Raw genomic sequence first — 18,634 nt, 5'->3', positions numbered from 1 at the left:
GCTTTTTCACCAAAATGGTAACAAGCTGGATCAAACGATTTCACACCTCATGGACGAAGGGAGTTAAGACCGACTCAAGGACTTTTATGCTACGTTCTCTTCACTTTGAAATCATCATAGCAGGAAGCTGGAGCAGTGCTGATGCATTAATGGTCAGATGTGTGGGCTTCTTTTTCGTTTTTTTGTGCCTGCAAAGGCTTATCAACATTCAAAAAGGATGTTTCCTGGTACCAAAACAGTCTTAGTAGGTTGGTCTTTAAAACATCAAGAGCACGAGAACACTGAAACAATGAAATCCAGTAACGAAACCAACATAAAACAATACCTTAGAGTTAATTTGGCTATAGCAATGATTACTAGAAATAACAAAATAATACCTGAAATTATTCTGCAAACAAATAATTTGCTTTATATCAGGTTTTAAGATTTTTTTTTTACAGTTTTATTTCAGTTTTTTATGTAGCGCCAGGTCACACAAACAGTCATCTCAAGATACTTCATAGTAAAGGACCTACAACATAAGGGACAGATCAGATGATCCCCTGTGAGGAAGTGCTCTGTCACAGTAGGGAGGAAGTGCTTCCTTGATGTGCAGCTTGTATGAATGAATACCAACAAAAACAATTACATTTCTATAAGTCTCAGCTATTGCTTGTGATTAGAGCTAACCAGCAAACACAAAATAAACACCTTCAGAGCTCCACATGTTTATAGTGCCGCTGTTGACGTGATAGCAAGCTGACAATGACATTAAGTGCTACTTGCATAAACACAATTTTATTGAAAATGGCATCTATGTTATGTTGCATAATGACTGGGAATTATCACTTCCAGTCATTATGGAACATAACATAGACTGCCAGTGTCTTTAAACAGGGGAGTATCAGGCAGTGCACCACACCTGAATATAGAAAAACACAATTTATTGATGCACTTTGCACATTTCCTGCACTCCCTTCTTTATTCTCTTATAGACTCTGTTTGTCCTGTGTGTTGTTCGCTATCTCTCTCTTCTCTTTCCCTTCAAAGCCCCAACTGATCTGATGGCTACGCCTACCTGGTTCTGCTGGAGGTTAAAAGAGAGTTCTTCCTGTTCACTGCGTTTTCTGACTGGGAAACAGCCAATCATTGGAGAGCTCTCTTAACATTTTAGGGCCACTTTGAACTGGTGCTATATCATTTAGCTGAATGTGAGAAAATGCTTGGCAATAAAATTATTTTATGGCAAACAGATTCAAGTAATAGACTTTAAACGTTCATTGATGTTGTGGCTCGGACTATTCAAAGAAGGAATTTCTATTTCTAACAGCTGGCAGATGTTTCCTAAAAGAGGAATAATTTCATTTATGGGTCAGTTCAGCTTCAGTTATGTTCAGATCGAGCTCCCAAAGACATCAAATTAAAATATTTTTTTCCCCAAAATAACTTTTTTTTTGGACATGATTTAGTTTTTTACATGAGATCACCTTATTTCATTTTTATGATTTAAAAAGCATTCTAAAGGGTTCATAATGGTGTTTTAAACTCTGTGAATACAACAGGGAGCCTTAGAGGAAGCTGTCATAAATTATTTTTTTCTGCTAAAACCTTTTGATTAAACACCAGCCTTTAAAAACACAGGTCGATTAAAAACATTTTTTTAATGGTCTAAAATCATTTCTTAAAGTAAAGCTTTAGTTAAATGCCTGGAGTTTAAATGTTGTGGTGATACATCAAAGGAAAGATTTTAAAGTATGGAGCTTAAGTCCTGAGCAAAACGGTTATAAAAACAAAGCAAAAAAGAAATATATCATGTTTCAGTGAACCTGCAAAATTGATGACTTGTGGGGAAGGAAGTCATGGACTTGTTTGCTATTTTATCTCAGTCCTCTAGAGCCATGTGTGCAACCGGACTTTGGAGGAAGGGGGTGGGAGACCCCACTGCTCTATGGAAGTACGGTGAGAAGCTAGATCCAGTCCAGAGAGCTGGACCTAACACATCTGATGCAGTGATTTCACTCAGAGTGTGGCACTAATGGAGTAGACACTGACAGTAAAACACACACACACATTCCCACTCCATGTGCACTCTCCATCTGAGAGTACACAGACGCAGGTGGTCACTTAAAGCAGGTAGAGTGTGTGTGCGTGTGTATGTGTGTATGAGAGCCCTTCTGGTTTGCATATACGCTTTAAAGCAATATCAAGCATGAGCAAGCCTTCATTTAAGTGACAGAATAACTAGCATATCAGTGAATAGGTGTAAACAAATAAGTGTGCTGAGTCTCTTTATGCTGACCAGCGCACAATAAACAGCTGTGTGTTTTCAGTTGTGTGTGTGTGTGTGTGTGTGTGTGTGTGTGTGCTGACAGCCTAGGCAGACTGCTGTTGTCGAGCTGGCACAGATGAAAGATAATCAAATGGGGATTTGATCAGCTCCACATAGTGACTTAATGTGTGTGTGTGTGTGTGTGTGTGTGTGTGTGTGTGTATCTGAATGGTGATGGTCTTTCTGATACATCCAATACCTTGTGAACGGCTCCTAAACGCTATTTGAGCTCCTTTAAAGCAGCTGTCATCAGTATGTGAGCCACCCATCACCCATCAGTTTTCATGCACCTGAGAACATGATTTGCCACAATTTTCTCACAATTAATGATTTGCTAAACAGCGTTGGGGCATCAAGCAGTTCAAAAACATCAAGTTAATGTCATTAACTTTCTTTTCACATGGTGATTGGAATTTACTTCCCATTGTAATTACCCCAATTTGAAGCAGAACTGAGCAACGCATTTGACTTTAAATGACCTCTTTCCACTTGATGGAATAAAAAAAACACACAAACACACAGGAATCCTGTGAGATCACAGAGTAACATCTTAGCCTCCATCACTGCTTACTTCCCCCAGAGTCCTGCTCTTTCATGTCCCTCCCCTGGGAGATTTTGCCAGCCTTCAAAACTCTATCTTTCCTTTCATCCCTCCTGTAGCTCCCCCTCATTGGCACAAACTTGCCCCCCCCGTTCTGTTTTGCCGCCTTGTCCGTGTCATGGTCGGCTGGTCAGGCGTGGTCGGCTTACAATTTTTTAATCGGCCCTCTGATCTCTTCCATCAGTGCCAGGGGCTCCAGCTGATTACAGATGAAATGGATCTGATTTGGACTCTGACTGCGGGCCAAACACCTGCTCAGACCCGAGGAACTGATAGAAGAGGAGGACAAGGCGAGATGAAACCAGATGCGCTGACGTGCAGACGCTGACGACAGCAGGACCATCTGTGCCTTTGGTCTGCGACAGCGTATACACGATTGATGGAAGCAGACTGTGGACGAAAGACTTGGGGATTGAGCGTGGCCATTTAACACCTACAGATTTCTCAGTGCAAGCCGTGACAACACCTGAACCCTGATTCGAGTCGGTCACGTGATGTAACTGTTGCAAATATAAAAAAAAAAAAAAATCAAAGGTAAATTGAGCTCAATCATTTTAACATGCTGGAAAAGCTCCCGATCACAAATTAAAGCTGCAAGACTAAATATTTTAGATCAACAATGGCTCAAACAGATACATGCATTTGGAAGGGATTACCATCCTAATGAACTCATGGAGACCTGTCACAGGAGCTGCAGTTCCCCCCTCAGCTTTGGAGGCATTTTAGCATCTTTTAGCTAATTGTTTTGCTTTCAGGGCTTGCAGCTTTAATGTTTTAATTGAGGCTCACCCGTCTTATCAGCTTTGTTGCCATCCACAGCAGGTAGCAGTGAATGATTTAGCAGCTACGGCTTCAGATATTTCACTGAAGAAGATAGAAAATAAACAACAGCTAGAAGGAAAGTGAATATTGGGTATTCATGAAGTGACAGCTACAGCTTCAAATGAATGCTAATGCTCCTCCGTGTCTGCAGGATGTTTAAATAGGCAATTGTATGCTAACACAGTAGCTGTATCAAATATATTTTGAGGGGTATCTGACTGAATCTATGAAATCCCTTTGCAGCAATCATTATCTCCCTCAAGGAGATGGCAACCAACCTAAGACAACATCTCAAGTTTAAATTATAGTGGGGAGTTTTCACTGCATATAAATGTCTTTAATCACCGGTACTCCACCCTGTGCCCTTGAGGTCCAGAGTTTAATCCCGACCAATCACTAAAACAGTTAATTGCATCACTGCGTCAGCTTCTGTGGTAAAATCCATAAAATGAGCAAACCTTGTCAAGATCATAAAATTCAAGAAAAAAAATTTATGTACTTGTATAGCACAGCTGGACTACACTTTAAAAGTGATATATTAATCCGGGTGAATGCAAAGATAAGGAAAAACAATCCAGCTGGGGTTGACAAAGATGTGCTACAGGAAAACTGATGGCATAGAACAGGGATGGGCAACTCCAGGCCTCAGGTGCCGGTATCCTGCAGGTTTTATATATCACCCTGGGTCAACACACCTGAATCAAATGATTAGTTCATTACCAGGCCTCTGGAGAACTACAAGACATGTTGAGGAGGTCATTTAGCCATTTGAATCAGCTGTGTTGGATGAAGGACACATCTGAAACCTGCCAGACACCGCCACTCGAGGCCTGGAGTTGCCTACCCCTCGCATAGACTGTACATAAAAGATGTGTTGAATGTTACACTAATGGAAGAAGCCCTGGTGTGAAACCTGGTTAGATCAGTTTTGCTGTAGCCATCCGGGCGTGTCACAAAGCGTATACTGTTTTTTCTTCTTTTTCTCGACTCCCACCTGGGCCATTATTTACCAAACGAACATCATGTTCTATTCAATAAACCACTAAGTGTTTATTGAGGTCATAGAGTATGGCAAATGGGACCTTTTCCCATCCAGCTCCAGTGTCACCTGACTTATTCAAGGACTAGAGGAGGCGGGCCCTGCTGGCTAAATGAAGCTAAATCTGCTGGTCCACCAAAATGCTCATGCCAGGCATAAATAAGACTGACAACACTTATTCCATTTACAGAACACCTAGCTGCCCCTCACTGAGTCTGGTTCTACCAGAGGTTTCTTCCTGTTAAAAGGGAGTTTTTCCTTCCCGCTGTCGCTAAGCATTGTCTCATAAGGGAGTCATATGACTGTTGAGGTTTTGTCTCTCGATTGTAGGGTCTTTAGGACATTGAAGTGATTGTTGTTCTGATTTGGCACTATATAAATAAAACTGAATTCAATTGAATATATTAGCACATTTATATAGTCTATTGTTAAGCTGAAGGCTCTTTGCTCCTCCAGCTTTCTGGTCAACCCATCGATTAAGAAAATTATATCAAAAATGGTCAACTAAACATGAACTTGAAATCTAAAACGACAGTTTAAAGTTTATCTACCGTTTGCCTCGGTTGTGGGTGTATTGATCTGTTGGCTGTCTGTTTAAGTAGCACTGCGTGCTCTAGCTATTTTCAGTGTGCAACTAGGTCGGTAAGAGATTTATTGTAATCCTTTAACCTGAAACTAGGTTTTTAATTTACATGACATTTAAGAAATGTGATTAGTCAACAATAACCAGGTTATTTATGCACGGGCAGACACACTGTCTGTTTTTCTCTCTCCCAGCCTCTCCATCTAACTCTCTCTCTCTCCTTTTTTTCTCTGGATGACCTTGTGCTGACAGCCCGGCTGTGTTGTTTCTGACGAGCACACATGACTGCAGCGAGGAAACGGTAAAATCCACGTGCACTCTGCCCTGCCGTGACCTGCCTGCCCTGTGTGCAGGCCCAGGGGATGCTGGGATAGTGCAGTCTGACCTGTCATACAAAAGTGTGAGCACACTCGTCCACGATTACTGTTTGGTCACAGGTCAATCCGCCTTGCTCAAGGTGGTGGACTGGTTTGTGAATAGAAGGCTGAAACAAACGTGGACACAAAGAAACAATTTAGGACTTGTTTTTTTTTGTATATATCTACGTACTTCTTGAAATGGAAAGCACACGTGTATTCCAACGCATGAATTCATGTGCCCAATAAACACAGGTGCTGTACGCACATACAAAACAATAACAGGGATGATTTATCACATGTCGTTAAGTACTCCCGCAGTTGCGCACATTCATTTATTTCAGAGTTACCACTCACATATGTTGCAACCTGCTCCTCACACACCAGCGCACTAATCAAATCACTCAGGCAAATAGGCTCGTTGTTCCCTGCCAGCCAGATTCAGACAAACAAAAAATCTGATAAACTTTCTCTGTTGTATTTCAGAGCTCATTAAAAAGTATTCACCGCTGTATGATTCCGACCTGTAATCAGCTCTGAATAATAGAAATGGTCGTATTGGCGCCTGTGGGCACCCGATGTTCCGTCTCATTTCAGAACAACAACTGCGGGGCATATGAATGCAAACTACACTACGTGCATGACACACACACAGAAACACACACACACACACACTGTCTCCCCTTCTCTCTGGCTGCCACTTGCTGAAATACTCTCAGTGTATTCTAGCTTGGGGGAACCACCTACTATGCTCCTAGGGGGGCTAATTGTCCAGTAGCACTCCTTTGCTTTCCCTCCCACTCTCTCTGTCCTCTCCCTTCTCCTCAGGTCTGTACTTTCGGGAAGAGTTCAGCAGTTCATGCTGAGCCCAGAGCCCTGGATCCCAGTGAGGTGCCATAGGGCATAAAGGTTGCACCTAGCTGGACTCCTATACGAGCGGCTCACACATCTCTGCGGTGGTGGGAGGTGGGGAGGGTGGACACTGACGGAGAGATAAGTGGAATGACAGACGATATTTGTCTAGGACTGAACGGGTGAGACACGACTGTTGTGTAAACGTTTAGGTTTATGATAAGTTCTCTTCTCTGGGATTTAAATTTGTTTTTCTTTTTTTGTTGTTGACATCTAAAATTGCCAGCTGCATGTCAAACGCTAACTGTGGTCATTTTTCTGTATAGCTACTTTTTCTAGAATTTACGTCAGAAGTCTGAATGCATGGCATAGATAGGCATACACAAGACCACTACTGGGTGCATGTCTACTCTTTATTGAGTTGCCCTAATAAACAAATACATGATTGGAGAATGTCCTAAAAAGCAGAGAGAGGGGAAAAAAAACATTTGTCATGAGATGTCATCTTTTAGCCTCTTTCTCACCAAAGCCACAAAGCTGCTTCTCTAGAAAAATGGTTATAAATGTCAAACAGGCTTTTTATAGCACACAGGACAAACATCAGACCTTTTACAGATTTCAGCACCAAAACTGGTCCATAAACATCACAGAGAGAGGAAAATACACAGTTTACATTGCTTTTAGTTGATGGAGGCATGAAAACACATGACCTTTGTCGAGTTCAATTCAATTCAAATCAATTCAATTCAATTGTATTTTTAGGGCCAAATTACAACAACAGTTGCCTCAAGGGGCTTTATATTATATGGTAAAGAAGAAGAAACCTCCAGCAGAACCAGGCTCAGGGAGGGGCAGTCATCTGTCACAGCCAGCTCCAAATGTTGTAAAAACTGTGTAACATTAACACTGGTTGAAGGGTGTATCTCCCATCTTTTCTATATTGTACTTGGTTTTTATAAATGTTAATTCTGATATATCAGTAAATAGCTAATATCAGCCAATATATGGTCTGACTGACTGTCAGGACTAGGGATGGGTATCGTTTAGGTTTTATCCGATACCGGTGCCAAATCGGTACTTTTGAAACGGTGCCGGTGCTCAAACGGTGCTCAAACCGGTGCTTAAAGAATGGAGAACACAAAATTGGTCCAAAAACCTCTCATGTTCAGCTGTTTTTTTGTAAAAAGGTAACAATGTTAGCCTTTTCTGCAGCTATGGGGCATATATGGTATCACTCTTGGCTGGAAGCAGTGCTTAATCAATGGAAAAAACACAAACTTTTTCCAAAAACCTCTCATGTTTAGCTGTTTTTTTGTAAAAAGATAGCAATGTTAGCCTTTTCTGCGGCTATAGGGCATATATGGTATCACTCTTGGCTGGAAGCAGTGCTTAAACAATGGAAAAAACACCAATTTTGTCCAAAAACCTCTCATGTTTAGCTGTTTTCCACTTTTTCTTTGGTCATTTGAGCCTTTTTGGCCAGGGTGAAGGGAGCATCTGCCATCAAACAAGAAGACAGCCGCATGTAGCTATGATGATGTTTGCTAGTTCACCTTACCTGCATTAATGTAATAACGTGGTTAGCCTACTCAACGTAAATTACACACGAACAACATTAAGCTACTCACGCAGAGAAGAACGGCTGCTGCTGCATCATCATCCTCATCATTTCTGCTACACTGGCAGGGCTAGGGGCCAGGACTCTCCTCTTCGTGTTTTTGGGGGATGTTGCTAACTCCGGGGTCCGATAACAGGCAACCCACCCGCAGTAGATGCGCTCGGTGTGAGGTCTCGCAGCAAGCTATCAAATACGGCGCATTTCTCGGCTTTTAAAAAAACGCTATGCGTCGCCAGGTGTTTCATCGGATTTGAGGAGTTACCTCCTTTGACAGTATCACAGTATCAGCTTAAAGCACTTGTTGCAGGCTGCTGAGTTTGCATCTTTTGCTGTGAAGTACAGCCAGACTTTGACCGCTTCGCCTTGGGCATTTTTAATCTGTAGCTCTGCTCTAAAAGAACGTACGTACCTGGGCCCGCCTACTATCCTCGGAAACGTAAAATGATTGGCTAGAAGTGTATCACAGCTCAGGAAAAAAAAGCACCGAAATAAAGCACCGAAATGTGCGCTGCTTTTCGGTCTGGTTACTACCGTTTATGTCAGAACCGGTGCCATCATGGCACCGGACACCGGTACCCATCCCTAGTCAGGACTGATTTAAAGACCCTCACGGCCCCCCTCCTGGACCCCCTGCAGTTTGCATATAGAGCCAACAGGTCTGTAGATGACGCCATCAACATGGCCCTACACTTCATCCTGCAGCATCCTGCAGTTCCTCCCCAGGAACCTACGCCAGGATCCTGTTTGTGGACTTCAGCTCTGCCTTCAACACCATCCTTCCAGACCATCTCCGAGGCAAGCTTTCCCAGATGAATGTGCCTGATCCCATCTGCCGGTGGATCACTGACTTCCTGACGGACAGGAAGCAGCATGTGAGGCTGGGAAAGAATGTCTCAGACTCCCGGACCATCAGCACCGGCTCCCCTCAGGGCTGTGTTCTTTCTCCTCTGCTCTTCTCCCTGTACACCAACTGCTGCACCTCCACCCACCAGTCTGTCAAGCTAATCAAGTTTGCAGATGACACCACCGTCATTGGGCTCATCTCTGACGGGGATGAGTCTGCCTACAGGAGGGAGGTTGAACGTCTGGTGTCTTGGTGCAGCCACAACAACCTGGTGCTGAATGCCCAGAAGACAGTGGAGATTATTGTGGACTTCAGGAAGCACACAGCCCCACTCCCCCCCATCATCCTGACTGACACCCCCATCACCTCTGTGGACTCATTCCGCTTACTGGGTACCACCATCACCCAAGACCTGAAGTGGGAGCCCACCATCACCTCCGTCATCAAGAAAGCCCAGCAGAGGATGTACTTCCTGAGGCAGCTGAAGAAATTCAACCTGCCAACACGGACGATGATGCAATTCTACACCGCAATCATCGAGTCCATCCTCACCTCCTCCATCACCGTGTGGTACGCTGGAGCCACTATCAGGGACAAACAGAGACTGCAGCGTGTTGTGCGCTCTGCTGAGAAGGTGATTGGCTGCAGACTCCCATCTCTGCAGGACCTGTACACCTCCAGGACTCTGCGGCGTGCAGCCCGGATCTCAGCTGACCCTTCTCACCCTGGACACAGTCTGTTTGACCTGCTCCCCTCAGGCAGGAGGCTCCGGTCCATTCGCACCAGAACCTCTCGCCACAAGAACAGTTTCTTCCCCTCTGCTGTTGGACACATGAACAATAACCACATGACTGTCCCCGCCACTAACACATGACCCTACGCTGTGTCACTGCATCATTTCATGTCTGGCACTGATCACCACCTGCACTCATGTATATATCTTTCTACGTAGCACTCATAATTCTTACTCTCATGTATATATGTTTGGCACTGATCACCACCTGCACTCATGTACATATCTTTCTACGTAGCACTCATAATTCTTATTCTCATGTATATATCTCATGTATATCTCATGCACATATCTTTCTTTCTACATAGCACTTTAATTCTTATTGTCTGCACTGAAGCACCGCAGCAATTTCCTAATGTTGTAAACCTCAACATCTGGCAATAAACCCTTTCTGATTTCTGATTTCTGATTTGAAAAAAAAAAAGACAATTTAATGACATAATCCAAGTTTTTACAAAACAAAATTAACAGGAGCTTAAAGCTGTTCCTAGAAGTCTTTGTTTTTCTTACATACCTGCCACAACAAATGTCAAAAACTATCAAACTCTCTGCTAGTTAAAGGTAATGCTAGCATCTAGTGTGTCATACTTTAGTTCTACTTGTCATTCCATTTAAATTGCTGACTGAAAAACAACAAATGTTAAGAGACTCTTTTCCCCGAATCCACAACAATGAAGGTACCCTTGAGAAATGCACTTAACCCAGCTAGAGACACAGTATGTTCAGCGACTGAAAGAAGGGATAATGAAAGGCAGCTTTTGGTACTGGGCAGTTCCCAATGGCTAAACTTAGCAAACTGTGGTTCTACCGGGCAGCTCCCAGGAATGAATGAGCATTACTGTAAAAAATGCAAAGCAGGACATTTTGGAAGAAGCGTGTGCACACTCAGCAGAAGCAAAAGCTATCGGATCGGTTAGCGAAATCAACAGTCATCAGCTAAAAATGCACCTGGCAGACATGTAGCGGAGACAGAGATTTATTTATGAGAAGGAAGGATGAGTGAAAGGTGAGAAGAGTGAGAAGAGAGTAGTGGGCCTTGATGGGCTAACCCAGGGTCTATTAGAGCCTGATTGGAACCATTAGGAGAGAAAGGCGATACACGAGTCTCGTGCAGAGCCCCTCCGGCCCAGCACTGCATTAACCACAGCCTGCTCTCTACTTTGTTGAACACACGGGCTGATCGATAGCAATGAGGAGGAAGGAGGGGTAGGAGGTGGTGAAGCGAGGAGATGGGAGGAGGGGAGAAACGAGGTCCAGGTTTACGGGAAGATAAGCTGGGATCAATAGAGAGACACGGACTGCTGCGGCGTGGAGAGAGAGGACAGAGGAATGCCAGATGCAGCGGGTTCACACTCATCAAACTTGATGGAGGGGAACCTGCGTGCGAGTGTGTGTAAAAGTGTGTGTGACAGGGCATTTGGGCAAGATTCATCTCTCGCCTGTCTGAATATAACCAATGACCGCGTCATATAAACGTCCAAATAACAAGCACGGCGGGGTCGGCGTGATTGTGCGGAGGCTACCAGCATGGCCTCACAGAAAGAAGGTTTGAATTTTAATCCTGCTTATCAGCTGCGGCTGTCTGCATTTGCATGTCCTTCCTGCGTCCGTTAATTGATTCCAAAATCGCTGCAGGTGTGTTTGAAAGGTTGGACAAGCAGTTACGAAAATAGATGGGTAGATCATAGTTGTGGCTGGCATAAATGAAGGACAAAAGTAAAGTTTGGATAAATAATGAGAAATTTCCTACTAAATTCTGCAGTTGCAGTAAAAATGCAGTTGCATATACACTGCAGTTAAACTCAACACTTCTTAAAGAGGCTCTGTATTTTTATTCTTGTACATTTGCAAATTTGTGTTTGCTTTAGACCCTCAGTTATCCTACATCCTGCACCCCTCTGACTGGCTGTCCCTTGCAAACAAAAGGTTTGAATAGCACGTCTAGGCTATCCTCTCTCTGTGACATAAAACAGAGCCAAAAACAGAAAAAAACTGTCGGAAATCGAATGTTTAGAGCAGTCTGAACTTACCTCACTGTTTAAAATTTTGTCCACATGAGCATCTGCCAGTGTAATAGGACGCATGTGACAGAAAAAGAGACAAAGCAAAACGGGTCCACTTCAAAGATTGTTCTCATATTAAAAACCAACAGAGCCGTTCAAAAGCCAACACTCTTTAGGCTAGTGCAAAAGCTTTTAACGTGAAGCTTTGTTGTGAAAAGTGTCGAGATAAAAAAGAAAGTAACATAAAAGCAGAAGCAGTTGGAATTAATTAGTAGTTAGCGTTTTACTTTAAGCTGTGTGTGAAAAAAGACACATTCGCCTTTATATAATGAGGCCGAACCTCCTCATTATGTAAAGTGTATTGTATAATATGATGCATCGCTTTGCAGCTGACGGGCGCCATTCTAAGTCATGCTAAGCACGAGTATGTGATTTTTATTAACAGTGGACAAAGCCAGAATAACCCTTTCCCCATTTCTATGTATTTCTCCTGTGCTAAGTTAATTGGACAGTGGCTTTATTTAGCTTATTGCTCAAAATGTCAAGCTATTCCTTTAACTATCCACTAATGAATTCCAATGCTTTCTATTTTGTTTTCTTTAGTCCCATTAAGGACCTAAGATTTCCTGCAGATCCTTCTCATTAAAAGCATACCAAGAAAGGATTACACGTCTTTACAGTAAATGCTGGAGGGCTATCAACGTGAAACATTTCTGCAGGAAGTGTTGAGTTGGAAATTGGAAAGGATTGGACAAAACAAGCGAATCAAAAGGGGATTTCTGTAAGCAAAGAGAAATGAGTACGACATGACTCTTGCCGTACTGATGGAATTCGTAGGGAGGAAATGTCATTACAGCAAATTTATCGGTGTAACAGTTTAACACAGAAAAGTGCTGAGTCTGCGTTAATTGCAAATAGCATGAGCAGCAAATTAAAGAGGAGGTAGCCGAACGTAGGCCTGTTTTTCGGTAAAGGCCGGCTTTGTTGTATTAAAAAAAATCAGTTCAGTGTTCATTGAATTTATTGTGGTGTCCTACACGTGGCTCAGGGAGCAGGTTTGTGTTGTGGGTGTTTGCATTTAAGCACAACACATTTATCTGTGCATACCCGACACCTGTCAGGCTGGCATGATGTGCATAACCTCTGCCTGCACGTTGCATGCATTTTTCTCCTCTTCCTCCTTCTATCGCTCTTTCAATCTCTCTTCTCCCCACCTCTGCTACCCCCCTACTCCCCCCAGCTCACTCGGCCTGTGATGGCACGCTGTCAGAGAAAAAGCTATTTATGATCGGCAACCAATATCCTCACAGAGATAAACACACACTGTGAGAGTGATAGGTAGAAAGAGAGGGAGCACCAGAATTATTAGAGAGAACAAGGGATAAGCGAGACGCGACAGTGCAGGAAAGAAACCTGCAGAAGACAAAAAAAAAGAAAAGAGGAACGTTGCCCTGGGCTGATTACTCACAGCTCTGTGTTTATGAGTACACATTACCTGGTTGATATCAAGGTATACAAGTGCATATGTGCATGTTTAAACAAGTTCCCTCTTTGGCTAGTGCGTGTCTAAATTCTGGGAAGAGCAAGTTGGGATACAAATTACTTTTTTTATCGGAGGCAATTTACTCGAGTCTGCTGTGCCTCTCACTCGCTCGATCAAGCTGACAACTGATTGTAAATGAGAGAGCCCTTCATCTTACACACATCAGACAAGAGGTGGCCACCCACTGAAACACAAACACACGCACATAGTGACATCCAGTGTTCTATGACAAGGGCACGGGTTTTGCTTTCAGAAGTAAACAGAGCACAGTGAGGTGGTTACAGAAATAACCCTGGGTTCTATGAATGGAAGAGCAGCCATCTAATGTTCATACCCTGATTACACTGATGATACTCAACTGCAGCACCATAATATGCAAACGAGCCAAAGAGAACTGCTTAGTTATTTAACATGCTTTACAGCTACAATTAGGAAATATTTTTGCTAGGCTACCAACTGCTACTGTTTTTGTCTTGTATGCTAAGATAAGCTAATATATTTCTTTATTAATCCATCACTTTATTCTGAACTAAGAGCCAAAAGAGTGGCCTTATTGTGGTCATCTGAGTCCAATTACTTCAATTGTCCTGTTCCCAGTATATTTACGTTATTGTTTGCTTACTTTTCCCTAAAGATGTTCCCAGTAGAGCACACAGCTAAATCTTTTGGCCCATGCCGTCTAACACCCCCAACAAAACTTCCACTAATCAGATGATCATGGCAGCCCGTTTGTAGCCTGAGAAGTGATACCGAAGCGATCGTATTAGTATGCGATTGTACCTCTACGATTGTTGTGAGTGCTTTAAAACAACTTTACATTTTAAAAATTGAAACCCAACAAAGATCTGTGAAGTTTCATCAACTTCTCTCATCTGATTTTAAAATGCTGGAACACTCAGATTTCAGAGCAAATCAAACTAAAATTACTAAGGCAGAAATTCCAACCTTGTGCTTTGTTGCATTCAGCCTCAGAAGACGGAAATAACGATAAAAGCTATCTTCAGTAAACTTAACCTTTAAAATCTGTGCACAGCTTGTCAGATTCAATCATCCATTTCTCTTTTCTCCTTCTCTTTCTTTTCTCCCTTTGTTTTCCACTTTTCGACTTTCAGATAAATATGGCCGTCTTTCCTTCCACTTGCACATACACAGTCAGGACAAGCTGCAAACGCTACGCGCACACGTACACAGATACACTTTGTTACAGACGTGACCTTCAGTGTCTTTCTTAACAAAATGCTTTGAAATCTGAAATCCAATATCCTGCCTAAATTCACCTTTTTCTTTCTGTTTTGGTCACCTTTCTTTTTCTCCTCTGTCATACATTTTCTCCATTTTCTTTGTCTCGCTGCAGAATAATTTCTTTCTGGGAGTTCCTGAAAATGGTTGTAATTTCCACGTCCTGTTTTGACAACTGCTACCCTCCCCCCCGCATGGTTTTGCTTTTTCTGCTTATATTCACTTTCTTATTTCTTTTGATTCCTCGCTCATTTTACATGCCCCCCATTCCTCCTCCTGTTCTATTCTCTGATTCATGCTGTCAGTGAGAGATAGAAAAAGATGCCACTGTGTTTTTCTTCTCCACCCTTTGTTCTGTTTTTACTTTCTTACTTGTTTTTCTTCTCCTCCCTCGCGCGTCCGTGTGCTCTCGTCGTAATCTCTCCTTCAGATGTTTTTTCGCTCTGTCTTGTCTTCGTTGTGAATGTTGACTAGAGACAGACGTCGCACATGAAGGTCACATTGGGCTAAAGGAGAAGAAGAGGAGAGATGTAATGAGTGGCAGTGCTGGATGTTGGGGGTGGATATGTGAGACTGACAGGTCAGCTTTAATCATTTTAATGTCTCTGTCAGACAAGACCTGCTACTGCACATAATTAGAGGTCTCCACACACACACACACACACACACACACATTCAAAACTGTAAATATACTTCCTACCTGCACATCCACGTACATGAAACATGAAAATCCTGATCAAACAAATATGTGCCACTTGGTGGTTTTTGTGTGTGAAATTTGTGGTTTTGGAAACTGAAGTTTAGGCCTAGTTAGTTACCTACTCTTGAAGACAAGCTAACACAAGCGGAAACATGCTAGTAAACCACAACAGAGAGCCAGCATGACAATGTAGTACATTTTACACACTATCCTTCGTAACCGTAACTTACTCTGTAACTTCCTGTAAGGGTTTTGTTTTAATCACCAGATTTAGGCTTCAAATATAGGATTTTTAAGACTGATAGTGACAATAATGTGATAACATTAATATTCAGAATATTCAATCTTAGTATATAATATCCAATATTTCTTTTTCTTTCAGACATACACAACACTAACAGATTTTTCTGACATGTGTATAGTTACTTATTTATTCATTGTTGTGTGACATATGTTGCCACCAGGGAAGTTGCAGACTGCCCCCTGGTGGACAAATTAGGCAACGGTGAAACTCACAACATAGTTGAAGGGTGTTTCTTTGATCTCTTCTGTACTTTTTAAATGTTTAATTATTTGGCACTTACAAGTGATGATACTGACAGGTCAGCAAGTAACTAAAATGAGCCAATAATATCAGTCCACTGGTAAAATGGTTGGGCTCCACTGGCCACATCCTAAACAGGTAAATTTTCCAAAACAAATAAAGTCTCTTGCAGTTTTCTATTAAAAGATTTTACAAATGAATGTTCCAAACAAGCAAATATGCTACAAAAAGAGGCAAATGCTAAGCATCTCTAACTTTACCTTTACTTTAAGCAGTCATTATCACAAACATACAGGTTTCACATACACAAATAGAAAATGCTGAAAGAGATATAGAGTAATAAATGACTTAACAGAAGCTGAGCCCAGACGTGAGCTCACAACAGCGAGCTTTGCAAGAAACAGAATAAATTTGAGCAGTCTGCTTTACACTGTACCACTGAATGCTCCTTCATATGAACAGTATGAAGTGAGTATGAAGATTAGGCTTGGAGCTAAGTTCCATGCACAGAGATAATTGCTTGACTCAATTTTATTGCAAGGCTTTTCTGGTTTTGATCACAAGATCTTAGACATGAAAAATAAAGCCACACACACACACACACACACACACGCCCCTGATCCCTCGAGGCTCACATTCACAGGTTCCCGTAGTTCATAGTGCAGATCACATAACTGACTACAGCGCCTTCGCCAGTGCGTGCCGGGATTTGTGTGTGTGTGTGTGAGCAGAAGCTGAGATTCATGTCAACATCAATGGCTCACTAATCACAATGAGGGCGCCAAGGGCCAAGCAGATGCTGTCAGTAGCGTATGGGCCGGCTAGTGTTACAAAGAGGGAGGACACAAAGCCAAGGCCCAAACCTCTGACACCATCATACTTCATTCCCTACTGTCAATAAACTAGAAACTGAAAACTCTGCTACACTCGATCAACACTGTGCTCCACTGTATCGACTGGAAAAGTTGTGATGTTCATCAAACTTTATTGAACCAAACACACACACACATACAAAAATTAAACTGCACAGAACCTTGGCATAACTCCCCCAAAAGGGAAAAAGTCAATCTTCGAGAAACTTCTCAAATTTAAACTTTTTGGCAAATTTATGGTAATATTGTGACAACCTTGAGACTGTGAATGCTCTTATGTAAAAGCAGAACTCTAAAACCTTTCATGACCAAAAAATCAACCGTGTTGTAATCTTCGTTCAAAGACACTTTTAAAGCTACCCAGTTGATTATTATACGTATAATAAGTAGGAGAATCTTCTTAAACCATAAAGATGAATGGAATCCTTCATGTTTTTTTGTTGGCCGGTGAAGATATGAAACCTGCTACTGACATGACTTTGTTAAGGAGGAGAACACCCAAAGACAGGATGAAACTCTTCTGATGGTTTCAAGGAAGTAAAGAAGCAAGTTAGGGATAAGTCCAAAACTCTGTTTGATGGCAGGTCCTTTAAAATCAAGTTAGGTTGATTGAATGTGCTGGAAAGCAAATTTAGACTTAATCGGAAACCTCACGCCACTGAGTAATCCGCCATATGAGCATTTCTGTGCGTATATGTGTGTCGACTGCTTCTGGTAGAGCATTTAACCCTCTGGTGAGCGCCTCCACCTGGGACTGAACCAGTCTGTTGAAACCGTAACAGCAGCAGAATCACTTTAGCTGTTATTGGGGGGAGAAAAAAATCTCCAAAATGAAATATAGCATTGCTACTAAGGTCACTGGCTCTGTTACCTACAGAGCAGGATGAATTCAAACCCATGCACATGTGATTATGTGACAGCACAGCAGCACGCTGTCCATCTCTGGTGTATTTTTCCTAAATAAGTAAGTCATCCAGACCTCAGCTTTCCACTGGCTTCATCCAGGAGAAAGCAGCAGCCAAATCCCTGCAAGTCCACACAGACATAAATGTGCAAAAACATCTACACATTAACTAAAGCACACTCACACACACATATGCACACGTGAGGCCAAAAACTAGGAGGAAGAGGAGTGGAGGAGGAGGTCTGGCTAAATAGCAGGATTTCAAGAACATCTGCACACGCATACACATGGACACACACCTCAAGCCGCTGGCTGCCTGTGTATTTGACAGGCAGCACAGTGAGTGGCTGTGTGGAAGCCAGCCAGCTGCTTGTGAATCAGCAATGACTAACAGTTTACACCTGCACTTTCTGAGCTAATCGCCTGCATGCTTATTGTAAATATACATACACTATGTACTTGTGCGCATGTGGGTGGATGTATCGCGTCTGTGTGTGCCAGCACCTGTATCTGTGTTCACGTGTTTGCCTGCATGCCACCACAATGAGTTTTCCCCATCAAGCTCAATTGTGACAGCCTGGGCCTCTAATTGCTTAGCTGCAAAAGCTGGCAGCACCCTGATGAGTTGAATAAAAGTGGAGCGACATCGTACCCGTCACTTCCCCCGATCGGCCTCGACAAGAGCACAACTCCGTGCTCCGTTTGATCGCCGCACAAGACAACGCAATGGGATGCTAATCACATGCAAAGGCCAGAGCTTTGAGCGTGTGCCAACGTCTGCCTTGTAAGAGCGCGCGTTCACGTTGGTGTGCCAGTAATGGCAGCTCTAATCAGTGGCAGGATTGGAAGAGGCATGTGGCAATAAAGCCCAACAAAATGCCTGCCATTCCCTATTAGATGCAAGCACTCTCCGAAAACCTGGCAGACGAAGGGCGTACACACATCTGGCCAAGGTCAGAGCTAGATCTGAGCTGTGAACGCCTACTGCCAACCCCCACTATCAGAAAAAAATA

General features: G+C 42.7%; 1 protein-coding gene across 2 annotated transcripts in view; it reads right to left on the bottom strand.

Annotated features, from left to right (window-relative positions):
* sema4c (sema domain, immunoglobulin domain (Ig), transmembrane domain (TM) and short cytoplasmic domain, (semaphorin) 4C) overlaps positions 1 to 18,634 on the bottom strand; it is a 112,733-nt gene that overhangs the window by 59,548 nt on the left and 34,551 nt on the right. For both annotated transcript variants that reach the window (XM_085474501.1, XM_085474502.1), the window contains exon 2: positions 14,974 to 15,107. The gene's annotated coding sequence lies outside the window, so the exon portion shown is untranslated. The remainder of the gene's footprint in view (positions 1 to 14,973; positions 15,108 to 18,634) is intronic.

The sequence above is a fragment of the Copadichromis virginalis genome, linkage group LG12, assembly GCF_057382275.1.
Source record: "Copadichromis virginalis isolate Kocher_CV1m ecotype Utaka linkage group LG12, C_Virginalis_male_GT1.1, whole genome shotgun sequence".
In the NCBI taxonomy this organism is placed as follows: domain Eukaryota; kingdom Metazoa; phylum Chordata; class Actinopteri; order Cichliformes; family Cichlidae; genus Copadichromis; species Copadichromis virginalis.
The sequence above is the reverse complement of the archived record's forward strand: the minus strand, read 5'-3'. Positions and strand labels throughout refer to the sequence as shown.